This window comes from Parambassis ranga, chromosome 14, assembly GCF_900634625.1.
Source record: "Parambassis ranga chromosome 14, fParRan2.1, whole genome shotgun sequence".
In the NCBI taxonomy this organism is placed as follows: Eukaryota; Metazoa; Chordata; class Actinopteri; family Ambassidae; genus Parambassis; species Parambassis ranga.
In genome coordinates, this window is record NC_041034.1 from 3,735,427 (window position 1) to 3,762,033 (window position 26,607).

At 42.7% G+C, this 26,607-nt stretch overlaps 1 protein-coding gene and 1 non-coding gene across 2 annotated transcripts in view; one reads left to right on the forward strand and one right to left on the reverse strand.

Annotated features, from left to right (window-relative positions):
* The window catches only part of LOC114446068 (neural cell adhesion molecule 1-like), a 220,654-nt gene that overhangs the window by 118,097 nt on the left and 75,950 nt on the right, over positions 1–26,607 (reverse strand).
* trnas-cga (transfer RNA serine (anticodon CGA)) lies at positions 5,486–5,567 on the forward strand. The gene has a single exon. It is a non-coding gene; the product is annotated as a tRNA-Ser (tRNA).

Here is a 26,607-nt window from a genome sequence, read left to right on the forward strand (position 1 = left end):
CACACCACAAAACAACACCTTTGCTCCTCGATGCAACAACAAGCCTTCAGGATATGTCAAAGACTTTAAGAATAAAGCTGCCGTTCTATTATCAGCACGTTGGAGTTTTTTTTCTTATCTAGAGAATCTGATGGCTTAGAGGAAGCAGCCATCATCACCTTCTGTTTCTGCTGCACGACTACTTCCTTTGCAATTTAACAGATAGCGCTGTCTGAGGAAGGAAAAAAAAAAGCCAGAGTGTGCAAATAAGAAGATGACAAATGGTTTCAAGCTTCATGATCCCATCTCTCAGGCTGAAAATCTCATTTGTATGACTACAAGATGTCCTGCCAGAGCCTTTCTTTGGACACAAACAAGCACTTTCTCCACTGAATTGTGAATCGTCATTGTAATTAGATTCTCCTCAGCCTAATGTGGCTGCTGCTCCTCTCAGGCACACACTTTTTATTTTATGGTTGATACTGTTAGAAGACACAACACTCCAGCTGTGACGTGTACTTCACTGGAAAGAAAAGGATCTGATTAACTAATTAAGGTCCTTTGCATGACAAGCTGTAATCTGTGTGCAGGGGGGGGGGTTCACCAGAAGCGAATCAAAAGGTGCTTTTGATGTACTGGTCACAGATGATGAGTTATTGATAAAGTCATTATGTTGTCTTGCATTAGTCAGGCTGTGTATGGTTATGATAAATGACATGATGTCACATTGGCACAGTGTGTCTTTGGCTAAATGATGAATGGCAGCAACCATCTCCTGTCCAATGAGTCTGATTATCTGCTGAATCGATTCACTCACACACTGTCAGTCAGGTGCTTCTGCTCTGAGCTCATAATTTCAAACCTGGAACATGTCATGTACACACTCACAGGTCTGATTAAAGAGGCCGGCACTTCAGAAACATTAACATGGAATTTCTTGCATTTGAATTTGCACTACGTGTGTGACTAACACATTATCGTTAAATTGGTCATTATACTTCATTAATCTGTGACAGTGGCAGCTAATTAAAAAAAAAAAAAAAAGTAGAAACACGTCAATGTGCATTGGATTTTATCATCTTCCTCTTCTCAAGTTTAAATTTCCTGCTGTTGATGGGATCATGAAGTCACATCACTCCGGTTCTCAGGTCTTTACAGTGGCTTCCTGCCTCTCAGAGAACAAACTTCAAAATACTCCTGCTGCTCTGTGAAGCACTCAGTGGTTCGTAGACTTTTCGACCCTGTTCCACACTTTTACTTCGCTTTCTCTGGATTTTTTAAAGTTGTTTTTTATCCTTCAGAAGTGAAGTGCTTTTGAGTTGCCTTGTTGCTGTGCTATTAGATAAATTTGCCGTGCCTTTTGTCACATAAATGAAGTGCTTATGAAAGTTAAAAAGTGTGAAATGTCACAACACACTCTCAATAGTTATTATTATTACTATCAGCAGTGATTTAAAACCTAATTTAACTCATTATTGGGAGTTTATAAAAGTGGTCCTGTCAACTTTGAATTAAAAAATAAATCTAGTTTGTAATTTAACAGAAAATTTGAAAATACTTAAAATGTTACAGCTATTGTTAAGGCATGACAGTGAGCATGCAATAGAGCTTTTGGTAGCTAAACGGTTACTTTAATACCCTGTTTAGGGAAAATCAATCCGGCTCGAGCGGGATTTGGGCTGTATCCCGATATATCGGGATATATTTTTCAGAATCTGAACAACGTGAATCTGAATATATCCCGAAAGAAAAAATAAAGAACGAGTGTCATGGGACCAACAAAAATGCACGGCGCATGCGCTCACGCGGTCCTATCGCCACCTGAACAGACTCTGTATATTACGAGGCGCCACCTAGCGGGCCCGGACACGCATGTGTGATAGCCAGATTTGAAAATAGGTCTGAACAAATCCAGCTTAAAGGCTGTCTGGATTCAATCCTACTCTAGCTGGACCGACTTTCTCCAGTGTGAACGGGGCCTAAATAAACAATGGAACTGAGTCTGTCCTCTCACACCCCTGTCCGGTCCCGACTCTCTTGCGTCTTCCAGACTCCTTCTGCATTCATTCACCTAATCACCGCATCTGCTCCTTTACTCCTTTATGTCTCCTCCTTTATTCTCCTCTTGCTCATCTTGCAGGCACCCACCAAATCCCCAACTGCACCTTCCACCAGGGGAGTCCTCACTGGGGCAGGCTCCTGCAGAGCACTCTGCCAGGATCTGCTCATGCCTGGTTATATCTTGGGGAGTCTGAGTCTGCGGCAAATAGAATTTTCTATGCCTCATTGTCAAAACCTTGTTAATAGATCCTCTCTCATCACCATTTCATGTGGCAAAGTCTTTTCTAGTTGAATTAATATCATGTAAAGCTTTCCTAAACCCAACCAAGTAGTTTTGTTGCCTAAATCCATCCAAACAGCCACAAAAGAGAAGCAGTGCAAACTGGCTGGTGCTGTACTCTTTCTACAGTGTAATCAAGTGAAGCAAAGTCTATTTGGCAACTTGTACCTGCAACAAGCTGAAGAAACAATATCATATAGCCACTCTATGGCTGTAGACTATTATGGACTTTCACAACATCAACAGTGAGTTTGAAATAAATGTGAGGTTCTGGGGTCAGTGTAGGAAAGAGAATTCAGCCAGAGAGGTGAAATGCAGGGCACAAAACAATACAGCTATGCTGTGAAGACTGAAAATGAACAAATCAGAGGTGAGTATACGTGGACTCAACTCTGAGTAAAGATGGACCTGAAAAACAAAGGTCCAAGGTCAAGAGGTACACACTCCTTGAATGTAGAAAAGAGATATTCTAAAACTGTACGTTTACTGATCAAATATGTATAAGAACAAACGGTGAAATCTGTGTATCGTTAGTACTGCCCACATTTTGGGCAGGGAACCAGTCTTCCAGATCATCCAGTCATCTTGATATAGTACGATGAAAGTCCTCTGAGCCTTGTTAAAGTGGGAAGTATTGGCATTCTAATAAAGAGAATATTTCTCTGAGTGTGAAATATGATGTGGGGCACCCTGCCTAATACTGCTGAAGGTGTTCGAAGAGCAGACGACTGCTCATCTCGTGCTCGTCTAAGGGATATCAGGCAGTTTATTTTAACAACCAAATCTGCAAATTTCCTTAAATGTATAAAACAGCCAAAAAGGCGGGGTCTTCATCCACAGCTGATCAGTTGCCAGTACATTAAACCGTTAACATCACGGCTACACCTGCAGAAGGAAGAAGAGAGAAGAGTATGTTGAAGCTGAACATCCAGACTGACTGCAGAAAGGGTCTTAAAATAGCCTGCTGGGATAATTAGTGAGTGATTTACGAGCTGCTGAAGGTGTGATATATAGAGTCATGCTGTAAGCTGCAGTGGCGTCCGCATGGAGTATTTATGAAGGGTGACAGGAGCAGCAAATGGCTGCATTGCAACACGGTGACGGCACGCGCATATGTTCTCACCCTGCTGCACATTTCTCAGGAACAGCTCTATGGCATTGCAGAGATCTAGGACTTCTGTGTCATCTCGGTCGTACAGTCGGAGGATTCCTGACGAAGCTAACAACCAGCACAAAGTCCAGAGGAAAGAAAACCATATTTATACCACAAGGTTGTCCGTCTGAGTCCCGACTGCAGTGGCAGTAGTCCAGACAGAGCACTAATGAATTTACTGATAAGAGTCTTTCAGCTGAGGCCATCAAGCTCTCCTTCATTCGCACTTTACTTCTTAAAGGACACTGGAGTTTATGTAATGGGTCACAAAACCATCTGAAAAGCATCAGAGCAGCCCAGCTAATTATGCAGGGAGAGGAATGAGCTTTTCATGCAGGCAAAGACGATGGCACAGTTTTGGATAAACTGTGTGTGTGCGAGTAAGTAATCTTATTAGGCAAACAGTAATGCAAATTGATGCATTTCAAGCTCATAATTTAGACTGGCTGCCCAAAGCATAAACAAACACCTCAAATATCAGTAGGGGGGTAGTAGTAGTAGTGGTACCTGTCAAACTTTCGATAAGCCAAACTAATTTAAATAAACCTCAAACTTCTTGTTATCAAACCTGATTTAGAATATTAGAAATAATAATATACCAACGTGTGTGGCTAACAGCAACCACATCCACACACAGTGTAAGACGTTGACCTAATGGCTAGACAAGACAAAATATGCAGCTCATTGCAGCACCATTACAGCAGTCTGCAATGGGTCAGCAGTTTCACATGATGCGATCCTCATGTGTCTCCACTGGAGCGAGCTTTTCTGCCTAATTTCCATTTCTCCTGCAGTGTGAATATGAGAGTTAGTAATACCCTTACTTATTTGACCATTCATGGGAGAATCTGAGAGTCTGCACAGTTAACCTGAGCCTCCTGTCTTAACACAGAGTCACAGTGTGGACACTGAGTTACACAATATTCTGTTTACAGTATATTCTGTCTTTCTTTTCACACTACAGGCCAGCCAGTCCTCCCACAGCTAATGGAGGCACCAAAACATCTCTGAGCAGAATCTTCAGTACACAAATAGCAACAGGTATCTGTAGTTCTGGAATATCATAGCTGTTGTTATGAAATATTACCATTGACAGCTGGGCTGTCCTGAGGCATCAGCCTGGCTGTGGAGGGTGGGTGTGATGGTGGGTGTCAACTTCACATTCCTCAGGCAAACACAAGCATCACCCGGGTGAATCTACAGTACATCTCTGCCCTCCACCCCTGCCGGGCCTCTCTACCATAAAGATGAGACAAGCTGCCTTCATGGCAGGCCGGGGAGGCAGCAGAAGCAGCTTCCTGTTGTGATGAGGGCATGTTATTCACTCTTGGATGCTATCGAACAACAGCCAAGTTTATCACTTCCTCCCCCGCCCTGTCCACCCCCCACCCGGTCCTCTTGGGCCATCTCACTCACAAGTTACTATTGATACTGATGAATGGATTTTGCCAACTAAATTCTTAAAACAAAAAAAATGTCATATTTCAAGAATCGTCATGAGCTCATGTTCAACTGTAAGCTAAAGGGCAGTGAGAAGGATGAGATGAAAATAAATCCATTAGCAGAATAATCAGTGATCACTCTGCCCCTGGCTTAGCCTGAGGCATGCATATTAATTGATTACCAGCGCCTGGCAGCCCAGACCCAGGGGAAAACCTTTAATATATGTTGTCTTGAATGGCTCCATTCATTAAAATTCCTCACTCACAGGGAGGCATGGTTTTCCTCACAGTCAATAGCGGTTGTGTAATCAGGGGAAATCAGCAATTCCAGGGAAACGAACCCAACCAACGTGAAGGGTTTACAATTAAAAGATGACTAATCAATTTTTCTGTGAGGTGTTCTGCTTGTAAAACACACGGAAAAAGACCAGAAATCGTTGTCTGAGAGATGCAGCTGTTACATATCACGTTTATCTATTTTGGCTAAAGCTACTGAAACGCAACAACAAAGGAGTTTAGTAGAAGTCAAGAAAATTCTCACATTCTGACAAAACAAAACTAATAAAAGCAGCTGTGATGGCCGAGTGGTTAAGGCGTTGGACTCGAAATCCAATGGGGTCTCCCCGCGCAGGTTCAAACCCTGCTCACAGCGACACCAAGAACTTGAAGTGGGCTTAATTATTATTCAACAACTACTGAACAATTAAGCTTTTACACGATTTACATGGTCAGAGAGCCCTTTATGTCACAAACAAATAAATCCAGAATTAGTTGTGAACTTAGTTTCTTAGAGGCAATCACGAGCCTCAAAATCCATCCATCCATTTTCTTGTGCTTATTCAGGATCGGGTCACAGGTGCAGCAGTGTAAGCATGGAAAACCAGACCCCCTTTTTCCTATAGCCACCTCCTCCAGCACATTACGAAGTGAGGATATTGAGGAGTTCCTAGGGCAGCTGAGAGATACAATCCCTCCATCGCATACTAGGTCTTCCAGAAGGTTGAGGGGTAAATTGAGAACCTTGCAGTTCATCCCACCTCTTCCTCCCAGCGTCTTGACCCCAACATATCTGAGCAGAGCCCCTATGACTGTGGAAACCTGGCCAATGAGTCACGTAAAATACACTCAGATGGTCTCTCTCCATTTTGGACAATCTTTGTCTGGAATCATCAAAGTCTAATCTTTGCACATAAATGTACTGTAAGTGATAGATACATATTTCTGCCTTTAACCACGGACAGAGTGTGGGGGGGGCGCGACATGCAGTCAAAGGCACAAACTGGATTTGAACCTAGGTTGCTGCGATGTGCCTCGGTTTATGTGGGGCAAACACCACCAGGTGAGTGATCTAAGCACACTGATGTGAATGAGCTGGACACTCTCTCCATATCGGTTGACTGAATGAATAAAACCTTGCAACAGGAACATTTAATTGAAGGTATAGATATGAAAACACCATATGTGAATATTCTTAATACTAACTATAGATGCTATAGTTGTTCAAATGTAAAGACAGACCAATAAAAGCCCACTTGGTATCGACTCAACATCCTTATGTGTTTCTCTGATTCTGTCCAGGTCTTCTAAAGAATAAGACATGGACTCAATTAATGGTTATTGATTGGTTGCAGAAAAAAACATGAATGCCATGCTGCTTTGAAGGTCTCTGTTTACCTATTAGAAAATGTTGTGTAACCTCTCCATAGAAACAGGATATTTCTAAAACTGTGTAGTGTCTTTTTGCTGTTCTTTGCTGCACCTCTCTCTCTCTCTCTCTCATCCTTGGCTGAAAGCACTGTTTAGCCTACTCTGTGTCGTCCATATTTATCAGCAAAATAGCCCCTGTTTTTTTTTTTCCTGAAAACCATTTCATCCTGTACATGAAGGGATCACTCTCCCCAGCTAACATCTTTCTTATTTAAGCAATGCTAAACGGATGAGCTATTGCTGGAGGCAAAATGCATGGTTGATGACAAACAAAAGTGACAAGTGAACAACAAATAAATTACAGTTTAAGGAAGGGTGCTGCCATCAAGGACAAAGTGGGGCCAGGGGTAACACACTCAGTCAATGACTGTGTAATATATCTCTGGTATGATGGTGTCAAGTCACTATGTTGGGATTTAAACACAGCAAATATCAGGCAGCTACACAAGGACCAGAGAGATGATGTACTACACAGATCTCCGATTGCATCGCAAAAATGTTGAAGCTGTTCTTTTCTGGGGAGGAAAATATGAAACATGATCAAAAGATCACAGGAATGCTCGACCTGATTTAAATGATAGGGTCCCAATCTTTCACCTCAGAGCTTATTAAAATGTTCTTTCACATCATTTATCACTGCATATCCCCAAATAACCTGACAGTTACAGGGACAGGACGAACCGGCCTCTCTGACGTAACCCAGACAGGGTCAGTTGAGGCACAATTTCAGCAAACAATTGCGGTCTAACAGCAATCTCGCAAGCTGGCACCGCTCATTTAGAGTTTTGTTTCGTAAATACATGTAAATAGAACCTAATTAGAAAGCATCTAGGAAACGAAGCCGGTGCCAGTCTTGTCAGGGTAAAATAAATAAGCTGTGAATAGGATGCAGAATTAAGAGGCTGCATGAGCCGATGATAAGAAAGCAGGAGATGGCAGAAGTTTCAGTAGCTATTTCTGTGGTGGCAGACTTCCAGACTTTCCCCTCATTTGCAACCCATTAGGTTATTGCATATTCATTATATATGGCTAGGGGCACATAATTCACATTCAGGAGAGCTCTTGAGAGTTTTCCTCTAAAAATACTCAGCCAGGGTTGTAAGATTGGCGTACGGCAGAGCAGACAGGTGGTGGCCAGGAACAGATACCCCCATCAGTAAGACAATAACACAACACGTTTATCGATGTTTGTGGGAGGAAATGGAGTCAATCAAGTGATGCAAGTTCAGAGGAGGTTTTTAACGTCAGCTCGCAGGTGCAGACAGACTTTGAACAGTAAGTGTACTCATCATTGGGTTAAATATGCGGAACATGAATTAGCATGACATTTGTTCGAGTGGGATGAGCAGGGGGAGCTGGAACGACATTTCTAACCCTAATTTTGGTGCCAAGTCACCAAACATTTCTAACAGTTTATTTAAATTAGATTTGTCCTTTTTTCATTTTGATCTGAAAAAAATCTGCTCTAGAACCATACTTTGATGGATGCAAATGGGCAAAACTGGCTTGATACCATCCTAAGAACAGCGATTTAAGTGATTTAACGATGGGACTGAGGGTTTTCTTTTCTTTTCTGAGCCCGTCTGGTCCTGCCTCTCTTTAGTCTTGCTGCCTCCTCCTCATTCATCCGTCTAATTGCAGCATATGCTCTTTCATTCCATTACATCTCTTCTCATTTCAAATTCCATGCTTTTCCTCACTGTCCCTCATGCTCATCTTGCAGGCACCCACCACTTCTCTAAACCCACCTTCCACCAGGGGACTCACAAGAGTCCTCACTCCGGGCAGGCTCAGACGCCCTCCTGCTGAGCGGCTTTGCCAGGATCTGCTCATTCAGGGTCTGAGTCTACACCAGATCAAATTTCCCCTGCCTCATTGTAAAATCATTGTAAATAAATCCTTTCTTATATTAATTTCATGTCGTGAACTCTCCTCTGGTTGAACTGAATTTATATCCCTACAAGGCGCATAAAAATGAACTGTCATTATTATATTAAGGGATAATTTGAAACGTGTTTGTCTCCTGCGTATATTCGACCTCCTCCCTTTGCTCCCTGCAGATATGTCACGTCACTCTCTCTTTTGCTCCCATCATTGCCACTTCCATGTTGATGTAGGCAAAAAAAAAGACTGACGATGTGGCACTCCAGTCAGTGCAAAGAATATGTTAAGATGTTGCAATGTCCGTTTGCCCCAAATATTTTTACTTGACTGAACTGGAAGCCACTTCTAACACACTCTCCGTCATTCAGAGGCTCCTGCTAATGCTGATTCAGATGGTTCTTCATACAGGTTATGCAAATGCACATAGCAGAATGATGAGAGCGCTGGCTCTGGCTGAAAGGTTCGACCGCTTGCGGTAACCACGTGGAGTCCTCAGATTTCCAGAGTGCACGCATTTTTCCTCTCTGACTGGAAAAGTCAACACAGCACAAGGCAGGCAAGGGGAAAGTCTAAGTAAGGATGAGGTATTCCAGATGAAATATCTATTCTCCTCCTCCCCCTCCTCCTCCTCCTCCATCAAGGATTATTGGTTCCCATAGCTTGAGAGATTGAACGCATGTTTTCGCATTTCATTCTAAACCTTCAAAATTCAATATCTGTGTAAAAGCAAATCTGGAAAAGTCGTTATAAATCACAATACTATCCAGCCTTTGACAGAGCCCTTCAAAGTTTCCTCATGCGTGTTCTCAAAGCTCCTTGGGTAACAAGAAAATACAGCAGTCTTTCTCTGAGTGTTTTCCTAATTTCCTGACTCAGTCCAAATTCCGTCTGACAATATTATGACTGGAACCTTGAGTTATTTCGAGGCAGGCGAGATTTATTTGGCTTTGTAGTGGGAGATAAAGTTAAAAAGAAAATGAATGAACTGAGAACAGAGAGTGAGTGGACACATGATCTATGGTATACCTTACGAGACAACAAAAAGGGTCATGCTAATTACACTGTGTGTTCTCTAAAGCAGATTAACATGTCAAAGACTTTGACTGGACTTTCATTAAAGGGTTTAAAACAAAAAATGAGGGGTATTCCATGACACGACCTTGACCTACAACCTGAAATAATCTGCTCCTATTTCATTTTTTTGGGACAAGGACTTGTGGCCCCGCAACCGGAGAACAGTGTGAGAAATCCTTTAGTCAGCAGGGCTACATCCCCACCCATAATGAATTGAATCTTTGTAGTGAAATACAGTTCTTCCTAATCAGTGGTGACTAAGCACTTTGCCCGGGGAGAGCTGCACTGGTCTTTAGCCTTCTCTATTCCCTTTTGGCACCCTTTGATATCTGAATCACCAACTGCCTGTGTGAATCTGCAGCTCGGGTAACTGACATCTTTTTGCAGGAGTTTTTGGCCGTTGAAATTCTTTTGTTCCTTCTCACTGCTACATGGGGGCCACGAGCGTACAAAAAGCTGGCAAATGCAGCTGTTGGTTTCCATCTTGAAAAGTGCTTAGAAGAGCAGTAATGGAGGGAAAATCAGTAATATAAGACGTGCTAATGTCATACCCCATCACCCCCAAATACCTCCATTTAATTCAACTAAAGTCCCCACTGAACCCGAACTCCCATTTTCAATTGATCCAGTGCTAACGTGGTTGTTTCAACACTGTTCCAGTGAGCAGAATTCCACAGAAAAGAGAGTCAGAATATTTGGAAATGCTGGGCTGCTTATTGAAGTATTTGTGACGTTAACCTGAGGGGGGTGATATGGAAGGATACTTTACACCCCGTCCAGACTCAGAGGTGGTCTTTGGCATCATGGAATAACTTGTTTAAACAAATGTCATCCATGGTGAGCCACACATCTGCACCAAAGAATGACTGAAACTTCCATTTTTTTTTTTTTTACCCCCATACTTTCAGGACTCACATACCAGCCACCACAATAACACTTGCTGGCAGGTCCTGGGCCAGATGTGGTGGTTCATAACTGAAAGAGTGAAACAGAAGCCTCTTCTGAAAGAGAGTATATCAAGAGTGAGTTGAACTAAGATAAACAGTGAGTGAGGCAAAGTGAGACCGTGGAACCTGAGGGGCACCACCAGATCTGGCAAATAAACACACCTCACATGGGCTACTTGTGTCCGTAGCAGCAGGAAACAAAGACGATCCAACCCACTTTGAAAAATAAATGGTGCCGGGAAATGTACACAAACACACACACATACACATACACACAGAGCCAGGTATGTTTCACAGCCAAAGAAAGCCATTCCATGTCTTTGAGATTAGGGTCCACTCATATTACAGGCTACATTTAAGGAGCTCGCTGCCCAGATTTCATGAAGCATTTCTAATTAAGGGGATCTGTTTTTGTACTATGTGGGCATTAAAGGAACAGACGTTTGCAGGAGAAAAGAATCTTCCAGAACTGTATTTAAACAGATGGTTGTATTAACCTGGGATTTTCATCTGCTGGAGGAGTGGGGATAAAAAAGGGGGGGTTATAAGGAAAAAAATATGCCCTCATTCCCATCTGGGTAATGTGATCACAGACAGGTGTGAACACGCTTAGGTCCACATCTGCAAGTAGCTCCACATATGCCTATAGACTGTATATACAAATGGATGACATGATAGCTCCCCAAAAGCCATGCGGAGCATCTAGATCCCCCCCCCCCCAGTGGCTGGGTGCAGTAGAGGTGATAAATCCTCCATCGTCCATGTTAGTGCCCCAGAGGGGCTCAAAGTAGAGTGTCCTCCTCATTTAGAGGAGCCGGCTGAGGCTGGGCTCAGGCTTCTGGTTAGGATGCCCCCTGGGTGCATCCCTTTACCAGGTGCAGCCATCTGGGAGGAGACCATGCGGCCTATCCAGGACCTGTTGCAGAGATTACATCTCATGGGAACAGCTGGGGATCCCCTGGGGGAAGTTGCTGGAGACAAGGAGGTCTCTGCTCCTCCTGTTTCTACCACAACCCCGATGGATTATTTGCAGGATAGACGGACGGTTAGTCAGCTCTAAACATGCAGTAGTGCTTTAACATGTGAGGACGTTATGGCAACCACACACATGGATACCTATTCAAATGCAAAGTGATGTATCTAAAGCTGTCTGCTTTACATGACCCGTGTTGCTGAATGTCTCCTTTGATTCAACTATGAGAGGAAGCAAAGTTATAATTCTTCAAATTGTAGACCTCAGAACTGACAAAATGACCACCTATCAAACATAACGTTCTCCACACTGTCATCTGCACACATTCCTAAAAGCGTTATTGGAACAAAACCACATGAGGTCCAAGGCTTATCTCTGCACGGGTCTTTAATGTGATGTTTTAAGCGCGCCTGTCTGTCCCTGAGACACACTGTGACTAAAAGTAGAGAATAAAGCCCCAGAGACAGGACGAGAACAGAGGACACGCCGCTTATTTTCACAAGACACCGCCAAAATGCAGCCCAGTAAAACTAATTTGTGCTCATTTCACCGACAAACTTTAATTGAGACCTGGAAGGGGAGGGGAGGTGGGAGGGTCATCACGCTTTCTCGGGGTGATGAGCAAAGAGTGTGTGCAGTGCAGTCACAGCTTGTAGGGGTGAATCAAGTCTTCGACACCCCCCTCTTTTTCTTTTTTTCCCAGGACGGCTCATCAAGCCAACATTAGAGGCTGATTTTTTTTCCATTGTCAGCAAATGCCAGCATGAATTTGCATCAGCACACTGCCTCTGAAAAGACACTCAGACTTCTTCACTGCCACCGTGTTCCAGTACCCAGGGATTGGGGAAAATTAAGTGCTGCTCCTATAAAAGGATCCCTCACCCCTCATGAACCAAAAAGCACTAATTAAGCAAATCTCATTACCATCATATAGCAGCACAGCATCGGCACTCGATGCACATTTGCAAGCACAAAATGAGTATCTAGGCTGTTCATCAATACCAATAACTCTGAAGCCACAGAGTCTAACAAGTAGTTTGGAACAATGGCTTCTTGTGCATTGTGGTTGGTACACAGAGAGGAGCAGCAGGAATGAAATCCCATGCAGGGTGAACTTAAATGGCTTCGACAGCGAGTAAGAATCCCGGCAAACACCCCAGTCCTGCTCTTTGCTCTATAGAGACAGATAAAAACATGGAGGAGTTGTATCAGTTTCCCTCAACCTGCCCTTCTGCGGTTTTAATGGCATTCTGTTCAGAATTGGTGATCAGCTTGGTGCCACATTGGCAGACCGATATAGACGACAGTTATATTTATCTGCAGAGAGGAGGTCAAGCTGACAATGAATAACATATTACCTTCCTGTTCTAGCAAAGTAAATGGTGACGTGCAAGATATGTGGCCTTAAGCAGGGAAGAAGGGCGAAGAGATCAATAAAAGGATCACCATAACAAATGCTGCTGTTTGAGCAAGTGAGGAAATGACACGATGTCTAGAAATGGTGTGTATTCTGAATGTTGATCGGTTAATGGAGTACAGGTGGTGATGTATGAAGCAATAAGCAGTGTGCCGCTCCATGCACCACTCAACATCATATTTATATTCATTTACAGAGAGGACGCTGACACCGTCGTAGCCGTGGCTAACAGCAGGCAAGCTTCTGTTTTTACAACAACAAAGTAGAATACATTCATGTGTGTTTGTGCGATCCGAAGAAAGAAAGAAAGTGTCAGAACATCATTTCTGCATTATCCATGATCATGAGCTCACAATTATTACACCATTTGTTTTCAACATTTTGCCTCCGTACACGACTCAGGATTTTAAAAAAGACCATGAAGCACTCACAGCAACATCCCATGGTGCCACACACACAGCCATGCCTTTCATTCTTTTCGCTACAGGGAATGAAACAGCTTCACACAAATCAGAGGGAAAATCACTCTGGCATCTATCTTTCATCTGGGTATTTTGGGGATTCCCTCCCTTGATTCAAAAGGAAGACAACATCCAAAGGCAAACGCTTTGTGTGGAACCAAATGATGCCCCGAGACCTGGTTTACTGTTCCCTGCTGTGTTTGTCAGCTAATAGAGCCAGGGGAAGTTAAATATGAAGTGGAAGAGGAAGACGTGGCCAATGGTCTGAGTGTTGGACAAATGAGCGGCAATCATTGTCAGACAGACGCACGTCTTTTACAGACATCAAACCGCTTTTTCATCCATTAATCAGCACCAAAATATGTGTTACCACTCTGTAAGTGTTACACACGGCATATTTTATCAAAGAGATGTGATGAACTTTTAAACCATGTCCTTTATTGGCCTTCAAATATATATTTAACAAGCCAGAAAAAAAAAACAAGCCAAGTAAAAGTACCCACCGGGTTAAATTATGCAACATATTTTAAAAATGCAGCGACTTTTACTGAATGAAACCTGATTTTTTCTTTGTGCTTGTGCCTACTAAATCAGGGTGAGTTAATAATTAACAACAATTAATAATAATTGTGTGACTTTCTAAGGCACAGACACTAATTGGAAAGATCTGTCTAATTAAATGTGTTTTTTAACTGTCCTTTACTTAGAGCTAGAAGATTTTACAAAAAGAAGTTTGAGGAGGTAATTATAGTTTTTTTACCCTAATTCACGTAAGAGCTGTACAATTACAATAAAAGTGCTAAAAAGATAAATGGATGTAGTTAAGAAGGGAAACAACAGGTCAAATATCTCCCAGTTCAAGTGGGGCTTGTTGACACATTGTCCAATAAAATGGTGGAGAAACTTGTTTAATGTGATTTTTATTTAATATTCAGATCTTTAAAAGAAAAATCAGACCAGAGTGCAGCTCAGGCCTGTCAGATTAAGACAATGTCCATAAAAGGTCTGCGTGCAGCACATTGAAACATTTAAGCACTCAGACTTTAGTCGGCCACCCAGGGAAGTAGATCTACCATAAAGCCTTTACCAGCACGCAGGTCTTTTTTTTTTTTTTGCTTGAGGCATAGACCAGGCCAAATCCTGCTATTACACAGAGCACCTGTGACCTTTATTACCAGGTTTAAGCCCTATAAACAGGCTGATCTGCTCAGAGGGCTCATGAGAGGAGTGAATATTGAGAGGCTGCCTTTTCTTACATTACATGAGGTGTGAATGTTCAGGATCAGCTTTATGGTTTTACAGGAACACCAACGCTGTGATGCCACAGATGTTTACATCAAATCAATGCATGCTGACACATATTTGATTATACAGCTTGATATCTCACAACACACCACCTCCTAGTGTATGTACAGCAGAGCAGGCTGGACGTCAGCCCTGTGTGCAGAGCTGATAACATCCCTTACAAACACGGTTTACATGCTGAAGGTCGGCGCTATATCTTATTAGTCCCCATTGGGCAGGATTAAAGAGCTGTTGTCCTGTTGGCTTCCGCTGGGACCGAGCAAAAACCGATAAAAAAAGACTAAATAAATTCGATGTGACCACCTCAAAGCTACCTGCAGATACAGCTGTCAAAAGTTTGGCTCCTGTCTAAAATGGCAAAGCAGCATCTTTGCACTCTGCAGAAAAAAAAACAACCTGGAACTGTTAGTGGGCATCAAACAGATATGTTGAGTGAAAACTGCCTCCAGGCCTGAAAAGTCTGTCCTTTGTGGATTTTTATTTTGGTCTCACGTCAATAAAAAAAAGTAGCAACATGAGAGCTGGATTAAAATAATGTATGTATAATTTAGCAGTCTGATGACTGATTTATGCCTCACAAATATTCATGTAGAGATGGAAAAAAACAAAGCAGCGGAAGAGCCAGCCAGTCCAGGGAAAAAAGAAATTAGAAAACCTTCTTCAGGACAAAAAATAAAAGGCAGTCATTCCCATAATACACCACTTAGCTACTTAAATGATGTGTGTCCTCCTTTTCCCAGTGATATGAAAGATGTGCACCACTTTCTATCCTCAGAAGGCCTCGCTGTTTCCTCCCTCCCTCAGGCAGTGTATCACATTACTAATCAGATTATCGTCACTCTTCAAGAAAGTCACATCCCCCCCACCCCACCCCACACCCCACCTCCACAGAACCCCTCATTGAACAGGCTGGATTAGGATGTTTGGCAACTTCTTTTGTCCTAATGACAGGTTACGTTTACATTATACGAAGCTGATGATGATGATGGGTGGTGAATGCTGAATCGGCCTATTGTGTATGTGTAGTACAGACGCTCCATGAAAGCACCTCACCCCCCCTGCATCAAAGCTTGAAAGCCGAATAACTGAGATGACTTAGATATTGAAGGATCCAAAAAAAAAATCAAATTCTGGAGAGATTAGCTGCAGGATTTGGCACAATTTAAGAGAATTTGAACAATGTAAAGTTGCTCAATCCTTTTCTATTAATCTGATGACAAATGAACAAGCAGCCTGGTCACTGGTCCATAAAAGCAGCCATCTCAACAGGACTTTACATAACCCTGAAAGAGGTCCAGACTTTCATCAGCACATTTGAAGGGGCAGCATGGGCTTTTGGCTGTCATGGACAGAGACTTTTTATAAAAGACAGGCTGTGCACATGCAGGAGCGCAGGGAATATGAGGACAGAGTTTTCAGAGAGACGGAACGGGCCGTCCAAATTGGAGTGTGGAAGCAGATGAGGCTCAGAACATCTGACAGTCTCACATCCTGTGGCTCCCTCAGTGAAAAAAATGACTTGTCTGAATGAAACATGCCATCTCCTGAACCAACCAGCAATGCAGCAATGGCTGGAACATACATTTTCAGTCATCAGTGTGCGCCCTGCTGCAGCTGTCAGAATTATTTTAAGTCACTGTGGAGCAGCTTCAGATTGTAAAGAAAGAGACTGATGCAACAGTGGAGAGCCTGGTGGATTAAATTATGTCTCTGAATAGCTCTGTGGCAAAGCGCCTGCACATGTCTGCTTATTTCGTTTAATTAATCTCTCAAATATTTGGAACATATATCCTCTCTTTCATGCGGTTTTATCCTAGGTACGTGCCTTCAGGAAAACAAAGATAAATCGCTGAAAACAAAAAGCCTGCAGATTGAACTGAATGATGAGCGATGATGCCCATAAAGGTCATGCTATCAACAACACTCACTTGATAAAAAATGTTTTCTGAGCATGTCACCGGGACTCAAACACACAAGTGTGCCTCTCCAGTCTCTGCTAAAACCATGTAAACACTCCAAGTGTACTCAGAGGTACCCAGTTAGAAACATTACTCGTCTCCCTTTTGCTCTCATACACACAATCTTTTGCCTTAGCATTCTGTGTGTGTGTGTGTGTGCGTGTGTGTGTTATTATTGGTTTCCTGCTTCTCCCTGCAATCAATATTAAATAAAATGGACTAAATAACTAAAATCCATCAACATCACCTACACAGTAGAAATTAAAAAGGGGAGGCAGCGCTCTGCTCGTCAAAAAAAAAAAAAAAAAAAAAGTCACCTCAACCTTTATTCTTTGAGTCCTAAGGGGCGGAATTAAACCCAAATATGTTGTAATTAACTAAGTGGCTGCAGCCACTGCCCATTGTTTTGCAGCTCGCCCATCTGTGACCATGCAGTCGTCCAATCTCCATGCTGCTGCTAATGGAAAAATATTGATCCTGCCTGTTCCATATTCAGAGGGGAGAAAAAAACACACACACACACGAGAGAGAGAGAGAGAGAGAGAGAGAGAGAGAGGTAGAACAGAGTCAATACTGACCGCATTTTACAGCCCTGCCTTTGTTTGCTCTGACAGATGGAGCTATTGATGGCATGTACAGTATTAGTTTATATGAGGGGGAGCTAGTTCAGCTCTAAAAGCAGTGCAGATGTCAAAGTTAGGACATTACAGAATACATTTTATTCAATTAGTGGACTGGTTACTGAGTTAACGCCATGAAGGCCGAGCAAATTCCATTTGCTGATGAAACCCGGAGAGGAGGCTGGTAGCTTAGGGAAAAGCCAATTATTGGTTGTTAAGATTATAATGTCACTACCTTCACTATACACACTATTAGGAGCATCAGTGGAGGTATTTAGAGGTGGTGTATCTGAAAGGTAATGGAGCTTGGGTGTGTGTTCAATAAGGAAGATCCGTTTCCTCACATGTCGTCTCTACAGCCCTGGTTCCACGGAGCTGATCAGTCCGACAGTCTGCTCTTTAAATTAATTCTAACTTGTGCCGCCTCGTCCTCCCTATCTTCGTTCAGGTTAAAAAGGTAGGGTAGGAGATTTCATTCTGATGCACTTTTTGTTAACATCTCTTCACAATCCGATAACAACCGATTAGTTCGGCAGTTTCACTTTAAAACGAAGAATATGAATCATCTGTGGAAGCTATAAAACACTAAAAACATCAGCCAATCCTCCGGGTGGACCCTGCACGGAGTATTGGCTGGTTGTCACTCTCTTCCTGCTCTGCGCGCACCAGAGAGGTACGTGCATGATGGCCGAAGTCACAGACCGCAGCTCGTCTTCAGGTAATGCATGTGATTGGGAGGCGTGGCTTCGGGGTGAGCTCAGAGAGAAAGGGCCGTGTGTTTACTTTCGAAATCTGAGTTTTCAAAATCTCCTACCCTACCTTTAATGGCTGTCTCTGTTATCATGATAAAAATAATCTCTCCTAACTCGGTCGCATATTGGCAACAGACAGCACAGAATCTTAGTGCAACATTTAAAAGTTGCACCTTTGTCTTGCTTGAAGGTGATCTATCTTGCTGAAATTCCCCAGTTGCTGGCATTATTTACAATCATCAGATTAAAGATACGCCCACCACACATCACTGTTTAAAGGACACGTGCATGTCAGAAATAACCGCTTTGATGTTAAAAAAAGATACGCTGACATTTACATCTCGGTAAAATCCTTCAGATCACCGCAGATGTGAGCTCTACTCGTGTCATTTAAAGAGCGGGAAACACTGAGCAGGCAGCCATGTTGTTTGTTTAAACAGAACCCGATTAACCTTGAGTGTTCTTGTTCGATGAGTTACTGGCAAACTTTCCGCCCTTACAGCCCGGGACACAAGTGTGGCCGTGACATGTTTTTTTTTTCTTTTTTCTCCATGTCTCTGCATTCTCGTTGTTTTCAAAGTCTGTTTGTCACAGAAGTGTAACCTTTTCAAAAAGCAGAGCGGGAGAGGGAGAGCCGATCAATGCAGCGGCGACCTTCAGAAAAAGCCACGCTGACTTGCTGTTTGTGTGAATATAACTGCTAAATGAACAAAAATGTAGACGTCACACAGGGTAAATGTTTCTTTGGGAAAGGGTAGATACCACTTTACGTAACACTAAGCAAGCATGCATACGTTTGGCTTTCAAAGGATGCGTCACCCAAGGTAAACTAAAGAAAAGTTGATCTGCAGCAGGCAGATACAATGTCAAAAGCAACACAATGGGGAAACCACTGTGGTAGATACTTCCCCATGAACAGTGTGTACCTTGGACACAACGATGTCCACAAACACTTTGTCACTTACTAATCCAACAGCAATAAGGCCACATGTCATCAGTCTTAGCTGCAGGCTAACTCCACCTTTAAGCAGGTATATTGACATATGTCTGGGTGTAAAGCAGGCCATGTGTAGTTTCCTGTGCATTCCTACCAGAAAGACAGTTACATAGTGGAAGACTCAGGCTGTGGAAGAGGGACCACATTCACTCTGTTATGAGTTGAGACGGTTTCACTTTAAGTTATAATAATATCTATATATAGTGTCTAGCAAGGATCCCATTAAGAATTGAGTTAGTTGAGTAAACTGAGCTTCTCGGTGGTCACAGGATTAAATGATGTTCTTGTCTTGTATTTGTTCAAGGCATCTTGAAATGAAGTATTTATTGATGGTTGCTGGTAACACTCCTACTGCTCACATCCATCCATCCATCCATCCATCCATCCATCCATCCATCTAGTTTCGGGTTGTGGGGGCAGCAGTCTAAGCAGAGACTTCCAGTCTTCCCTCTCCCCGAACATTTCTTCCAGCTCATCCGGGGAAATCCAGAGGCATTCCCAGGCCAGCCGAGAGACAGAGCCTTTCCACCGCATCCTGGGTCTCCCCTGGGGGTCTCCTCCCGTTAGGGCATACCCGAAACACCTCCCCAGGGAGGCATCCAGGCATAGCCAGTTTCTGTGTCCAGCGATCGGGTCGCCGAGGCCCCCCCCCTGCCTTCGAGTGCCGCCCGGTCTACTTTGCACCAGCCCCTTGCGGTTACTCCTGCAGGTGGTGAGCCCACGGGAGTGCTCGCATACAGAGATGCAATCATGCATAATCAGAGTCCCATAATGATCTCATCCTTTGTTTTACTGTCCGCCATACAGTTGCTTCCCTCCACACAATTTCTGTTGCCAAATGGATTCGGTCCAACTGAATGTTTTATCTGGAGCTGATGGGTGACTGCGACCTGCTCAGTATCCTGGTGCTGATGTACAAGCCAAACCGCAGCTCAGGAGGATAAGCAGCTCATTGCATCATATTAGAGGAGAATATACAAGGATGCAGTGTGCAGAGGAGCTACGACGGGACACAAGCTGAGATCACTGAGATATTACAAGCACAAGAATAAATAAATAAATGTCTGCCTATGGTCTTATGTTGTTTACTTAAGTTTTCCTGGAGTCTGAAGCTCATTTTTTTAAACATCTTTTGAAAAAACATCAAAAAAACTAATGGGTAATGTAGTGAGGAAATGCAATTACAGCTCATTTGAGGCCGACAGTGCAGATGATACTCCAGTGATGCAAAAGTCCATGCATCATATTCACATCAGAGATCTGTGGAGGTTATTGAGGTTCAGGCTTCGTACTGGGTTGTAATGAAGATCTGGCATAATGGGGGTGAAAAACCAGACAGTAATCAAGCTCAAGAGCTCTTCATGTAATAGCTTGGTTTTTGAATTTCAGTTTTAGGAAAAAAAAAGTTTTCTCTATTGTCCTGTTTAAATAACATCTGAGCTTTTGTGACTGAAAGCAGTGAAATTTGAAGAGAAGAGTAAAAAAAAAGTATCCAGCCATAACTCATAATGCATTTCCAGAGTAGCCCACATGCATGAAAGGTACGTGTAGGCGTGTCTGCGTGCTATCAAATCAGCAGCTATTGATTCATCTGACAGTGCGGATAAATAAAGCTGGCCATTTGTGAGGTGTGTGTGAGAGTCTAGACAGGGTTTTCACAGTAGCTTGAATCTGCAATGATCCACTAATGGGCTTGTGTTGCCTTGTTCCTCATTGATCCAGGCATTGGAGGGCAATGCCGATGGCTTATGAGCCATATCCTGCGGCCCAGATGCCAGCATTTACGCTAGTCCATTAAACCTTGTAACACTCTAAAATGACCCCATATGGGAACATCTCAATTATTAGATCATGAAGGTACTGCTTCTGCTTTTATGTTATTTGCTTTTTAATCACTCGCTACATCAAACCCCCGATCCCTCTCATGCAATTATATTAAAAAAAAACACAGTGTAAGGTTCAATTTGCTGGTATAATTAATCAGAAAACAAAATTAAATCTGACCAAACCAGACGTCATTCTGCTCAGCCGAGCACCTACTTGCATTAAAGCCTCTGTTGTATGTCAGTCGCTAACCGCTAAGCAATGTGTAGCTGAGGCAGAAAACCTCCCCGGTGACTGATTTAATACACGGGGAGGTCATGAGTGTATCAAGAAGCATATTATAACTGCGGTATATTTGTTTTCACAGGTTGAGAGCTTGATTTAGCATCTCACCTCTAAAAATGTCATTGCCTGGTTGCGTATTTTCATCTGGCAAGCCTGTGAAATGAGGCAAATAGCGACTTCCTCTCCCCCCTCCCCCCTTTTCCTGGAAAGGTTAGAGACCGGCCTCACAGGAAAAATGACAGCAACATTTATTTGTTCAAATGGGTAAAACTATTTATTTCTCTTTTTCACTGCCAAGGACTTTTAGTGGCCATGTAAATGATCTCACGTGTCTGTCCAAAGGAAATGAGTTCTGCACTGCTGTAGTGATGTAGTATTTTTTAACCCCTTTGGGAGGTTTAGGTCAGCAGAGTGTGTGGAGACTGATTTTATTGTTCACATCCCTGGCAACAAATTTGAATATTGTTAAAAAGATCACACCTGTGGTCGACTTTGTTTATCAAACTATGAGTATCAGAACGCGGCCCGGGACAACAACCACCCTGAAGACCTAACTTTACCCCTTAACCCCAACTTTGAATAATTTTTGCTGTAATCATTGGTACGGAAAGTCCCTGACAAAGAATTTATCATCTGATATTGTTTTATGCTTTCTGATGTTTATGTTTAACACCAGTGTTTATATACTGGAAAGTTGGAATGGAGTACATCACCATGGGTGAGCTGGATTACCAAATCAAAATATTATGCTAACCTCAAACAGCGCAACAGAACTCAATCACATTTGAACCATTTTATTATTATTTTTTTTAAAATCTTGTGCTCTATTATAGGCCTCTGAGAGTTTTACGTCGCTTCGTGTCACTGGTGAAATATCGGAAGTTAAAAAAGAAAGCGCAGCAGGAAGAATCATGGATCTAAGTCCTGTTTCTTCTTTCTGTGAGGCCGCGGTGGAGCTAAGCAGTCATGCATTATCATGCATTAGGAGCACATGTTCACGGCTGCTCCTCACAGTAGCCTGCTGTAGCTCTTTGATCTGCTCTGCATCCAGAAAGCCTCCACACAGTCTGCACAATGATCTAAACATTAAAACGTCAAAGAAGTCATATTACTGAACACTGGGACATGACTGTCAGGATTAGCATTAATAGACATAAATAAATCTGTCACTTCAGTTATAATTTAAAGTGCTGTTGACACCAAAAAAAAAGCCGAAAAGCAAATGCTAACATTATATTTAACATCTTTATTCATTACAGTCAAATGAGCTGCAGGCTTCTGTGCTCCTTCATCATTGATGTTGCTGCCCACTAACATATATTTACATTATTAATGCCTATAATTGAGAATTTCCTTTTAACATACTGTAGGCATTCAACATCCAACTCCTCCCTCCTCGGGGGCCGTGATTTCAAAGCCAGGGGAGCAGTAAATGTAAACCGCCGCTGCTATTATAGCTTCAGAAAACAATCTGCGACAAGTGGGCTGTGTCACACAGCCATCAGTCTCAAAACCACACTGTGTCATGAGGGAAGCCAGGTAAAGAATAGCATCTGGAGTGCAGCAGGATCTCTGTGCTGATCATGCAACAGCCACAAAAGTCCAAGTATGGAGGCAGGCTCGGGATATTGGAGGTCTACAAGGCCGGAGTAATACGTTCACATCTTCCGTTTTCAAGGAAATATCAACCTCATGCTACGTTTTCCCAGTGACGATGGGCTGATATAATAATATGTGGCAGGTAGGGCGGAAGCAAAGCTATACTCTACCAGTTAAGTTAACTTGGCAGCAGTGGCTCAGTGGTAGAGCAGGGTTGTCCAATAACCGGAAGGTTTGTGGTTCGATCCCAACTCCTCCCTATAGTCATTGTTGTGTGTCCTTGGGCAAGGCATTTTACCCGCATTGCCTCCAGTGCACTCACTGGTGTGTGGCGCTCCTTGCTGGGCAGCCTTAAGCAATTTCCCTGATGGGATTATTAAAGTATTTCAAAATAAAATAAAAATAAACAAATCAGATGCATGAGCAGTAAAAAATAAAATGAATTCACACAGGGACAAATGTCTGAAGTAGAATTTTAGCTTTTAACATACAGTACGTGCCAGCTCCAAAGTCACCTTTAACCCTTTGGGTACAAGATACAAAATCATGGCAAAAAACATGTTTGACCACTAAAACGTATAATCGGTTCATACTGTACGTTTTGTGCTAAATTCTTGTGTGTGGAAGTGTGTAAGGTCATTGCAAAGTTTCGGCAAAACTTCTTATGGTATTCCTCAGATAGCACATTCACAAACATGAGACTAACAGTCCCACACAACCAAAGAAAACACAACCCAAACACATAAAGCCTGCGGCCATGGATGTTTCTGGCCGGAGGCATAAAAACTCACCACTTTTACAGAATAGATGCCACTGAAACCGTTTTTTAATCTTTTAAGGCTTTTAACAAAGAAACTGCAAAACTTTTCACAAAGAATCTGCTAAAAGTGGAATTCTTAGCCAGCTGATAAATACGGCATGGGCTCTGATGTTTTATTCGAACGCTGCTGGTCCCTCGGCGTTACAGTCGTCTTAATGTGAAGACCACACCAAACACGCTTTTTGCATTAAGAATGCATTTATGTGGGTAACCACTAATTGCTGCAGACACAACAAATGAAAAGAGGTACAGAAGAGATCTGTTTGGTAATGCTTTCTCAATTAGTGGCTCACTTAAAGATTATGAACTGAGCACAAACAATTTAAAATGCTAATTTATGCAAGACATCAAACTCTCCCCCGGTGTACTTTTTAGCAATTCAGTTTTTTGTTCTTAGACACATTTGTGCTTCAGGCAGAAGGCAACGGGTTTCTGTTCTCCTTCCATGACATCTTCCTTTTCAAGAATTAATGATCCAAATGATGTAGTGGCTGTGATTTGACTGTTATTGGAAGCCTGAAGAAAAGAGAAGAGTTGCATTGTTGTTATTCGGTGTGTCATCAGCAGTTTGGATGACAAGCCCCTCAGGTCACCAGCAGCTCCAACAGGTAGACATCAGACTCACCTTACACACACACACAGATTGGTCTCAATAAACGTCAGCAACAACAGATCTACTGGTTGCCATGACAACGTCTCTAGCAGCTTAACACACTATGTGAATAACAATATGGCCGAGTGCTGCTGTTGACTTCAGAGAATGACCAAGACCTGCAGGGCTTCTCCTTACCGCTGATGATTTTATGTTACGTTTATATTGCATTCTCAGTCTCATAAGACCACGCCAAGCTATTTATCACTCTTTCTCCATGCATAAACTCTCATAATATAAACAAAGAGGTTCCCTGTTTAGCTGTTATTGCTCGGCCAAGGAAACATCAGCATCCATGTGCTGCTGTGCCTTTGATTTATTCAAACTAATGGAACTTTTAGTGCCGTAAACAATGCATTCTAAGTATATTGTCAAACTTTTCCTCGTTTTCCTGTGACTGCACACTTTTTTATTTATTTATGCTTTTTTTTAGGTTTATTGTTCTCTGCCATCATCCATCAGAGAGTGATAACTTGGTCAAAGAGGGCATCAAGTGGCACACTCTCCATCTAGATCAATACACCATGAGCTCCACAGACTTGCCTGTGCTGTACTGTTACTGTTACTGTAAAAGAAGCTGCCACTGAACTCCTCCGCCGCAGACAAATCCACAGCAAACACAGCAAAGCCGCTCCTAAATTCAATGCAAACCCAGCTGGTGAGATGGAGTTTGTTTAAACTTCAACAGTGTCTTTATTTTGAAGTTCATGCTGGCTTCACATACTCTATGTTGAGACTCCCAGACATGAAACTGAAATTTAACCAGCCAGGCTCCTGCTCCAATCCGTTTCACTGAGGACATTAGAGCCAGGGTTAGTCAAGCTGGAGAGCTAACAAGATCTGAAGGAAGCATCTGCTCACGGTGTCACCTAAAGACACCCCTTGGGGAATCTTCCAAAGCCACACCCTACCTTCTACAGAGACATGTACATCAAGGGGGGGCAGCATGTAATTGGTAACACTGACCCATCACTGTCAAGTGCTCCAGGCTGGATTACTGCTGTCCTTTTCAGTGGTCATGTGTGATTTTTTTCAAAGGATGCGCCTGATCCAGATTCAAAGCGAGATTTAATCGAGAGTCCTGTCTGATCTGTCCGTACTTAAAGAAGCCATCGCAGTCGACCTTCCTCACGCTTTTTGGTGTGATAGTCCTGGAGTTCTGTGTACGAGTGTGTCCGGGTTGCACGTGTTTACGTGCACTGATGACCGTAATGGCATTCAGCACTTAGGTCAATAAGAAGTCAGTTGCATTTGAAAGGTAACAGTGTGGTTTCCCAGACTGAAGAATTGCCTGTATGTTTTCACATCACTTTAAACTAACCCAATAATGGGGCAATTTTGCAGGTAGTTGAACACTGGGTACCTTTCTGAAAAAAAGCCGCTGAAGGCCAATTTAAGGAATTTGCCTACCTCTGTTTCCAATTTCAAGTCTGCATCATATTCATTATACTCGTGTAACTACCAGAAGGTCATTTTCAAGTTCACAAATAAATCCACAGCAGCTAAAATATTAAGTATGAGTGTAACCGCAAACTGCCGCCTCTGATGATGATGGAGCGGTGCTGTAAAAGATATGGACTCTTACCACCACAACAAAAGGAGGCATGGCAAACTAGCTGGAAAAATGTTTTCTCCGCAGATCCCACTGTGCTTCCAACCATCCTTTTTATTAACATGAAGTATTGTCGCAGCCTGGCACCAAAACGCCTCTCTGATCCAAAACTCCCCCAGAGAGAGGAAATGAGGGACAGGGAAATGAAGAGGGGGAGAGAGAGAGGGGGGAAAGAACAGAAGAAACAGAACAAAGTTGAAGTTAAAATATAGAGAAAGGAGGTAAGAACAAAGACGCAGAGAGGAAACGAAGAAAACAGAAGGGAGGAGGACGGAAATACGAGGCGATATACTGTAAAAGAAAAAAAAAACTGATGATAAAAGCAAGCTCAAGCTCTCAGATGTAGCTTCGCCTGAAGAAGACGGATTTCAGAGCATCTAATTTGGCACTTTTTCTTCTTTTTTTTGCTTGTCATAGGTAACAGGGGTATGCTGTGTATGCAATAAACCCACTGCATGCAGCATTTACATATGCAATTCTTTTACAAAGGAAGTGTGTCAAAGAAAGGCTGCAAATGAGAGCATATCAGAGAGGCAACACAAAGTCTGCTCATCAGTTTGTTGTTGCACCCGAGCAGCAGGACTGCATCGATCGAACCCCAGCACTCACATGCCCATGCGTCACATATGATGATGATGATGAAAGTGAATGTGAAGCATCATGTGGATACATTTGTGCACCTGTCTTTCATTCTTTTTGAAAGTAAGTGGAAGAAGGTAACACCGCAACACACTGCAAGCCTGTGTTTATCCCTAACTCATATCCTGCAGAAACTCATCCTGCGATGTGTACATGCATCTTCGCA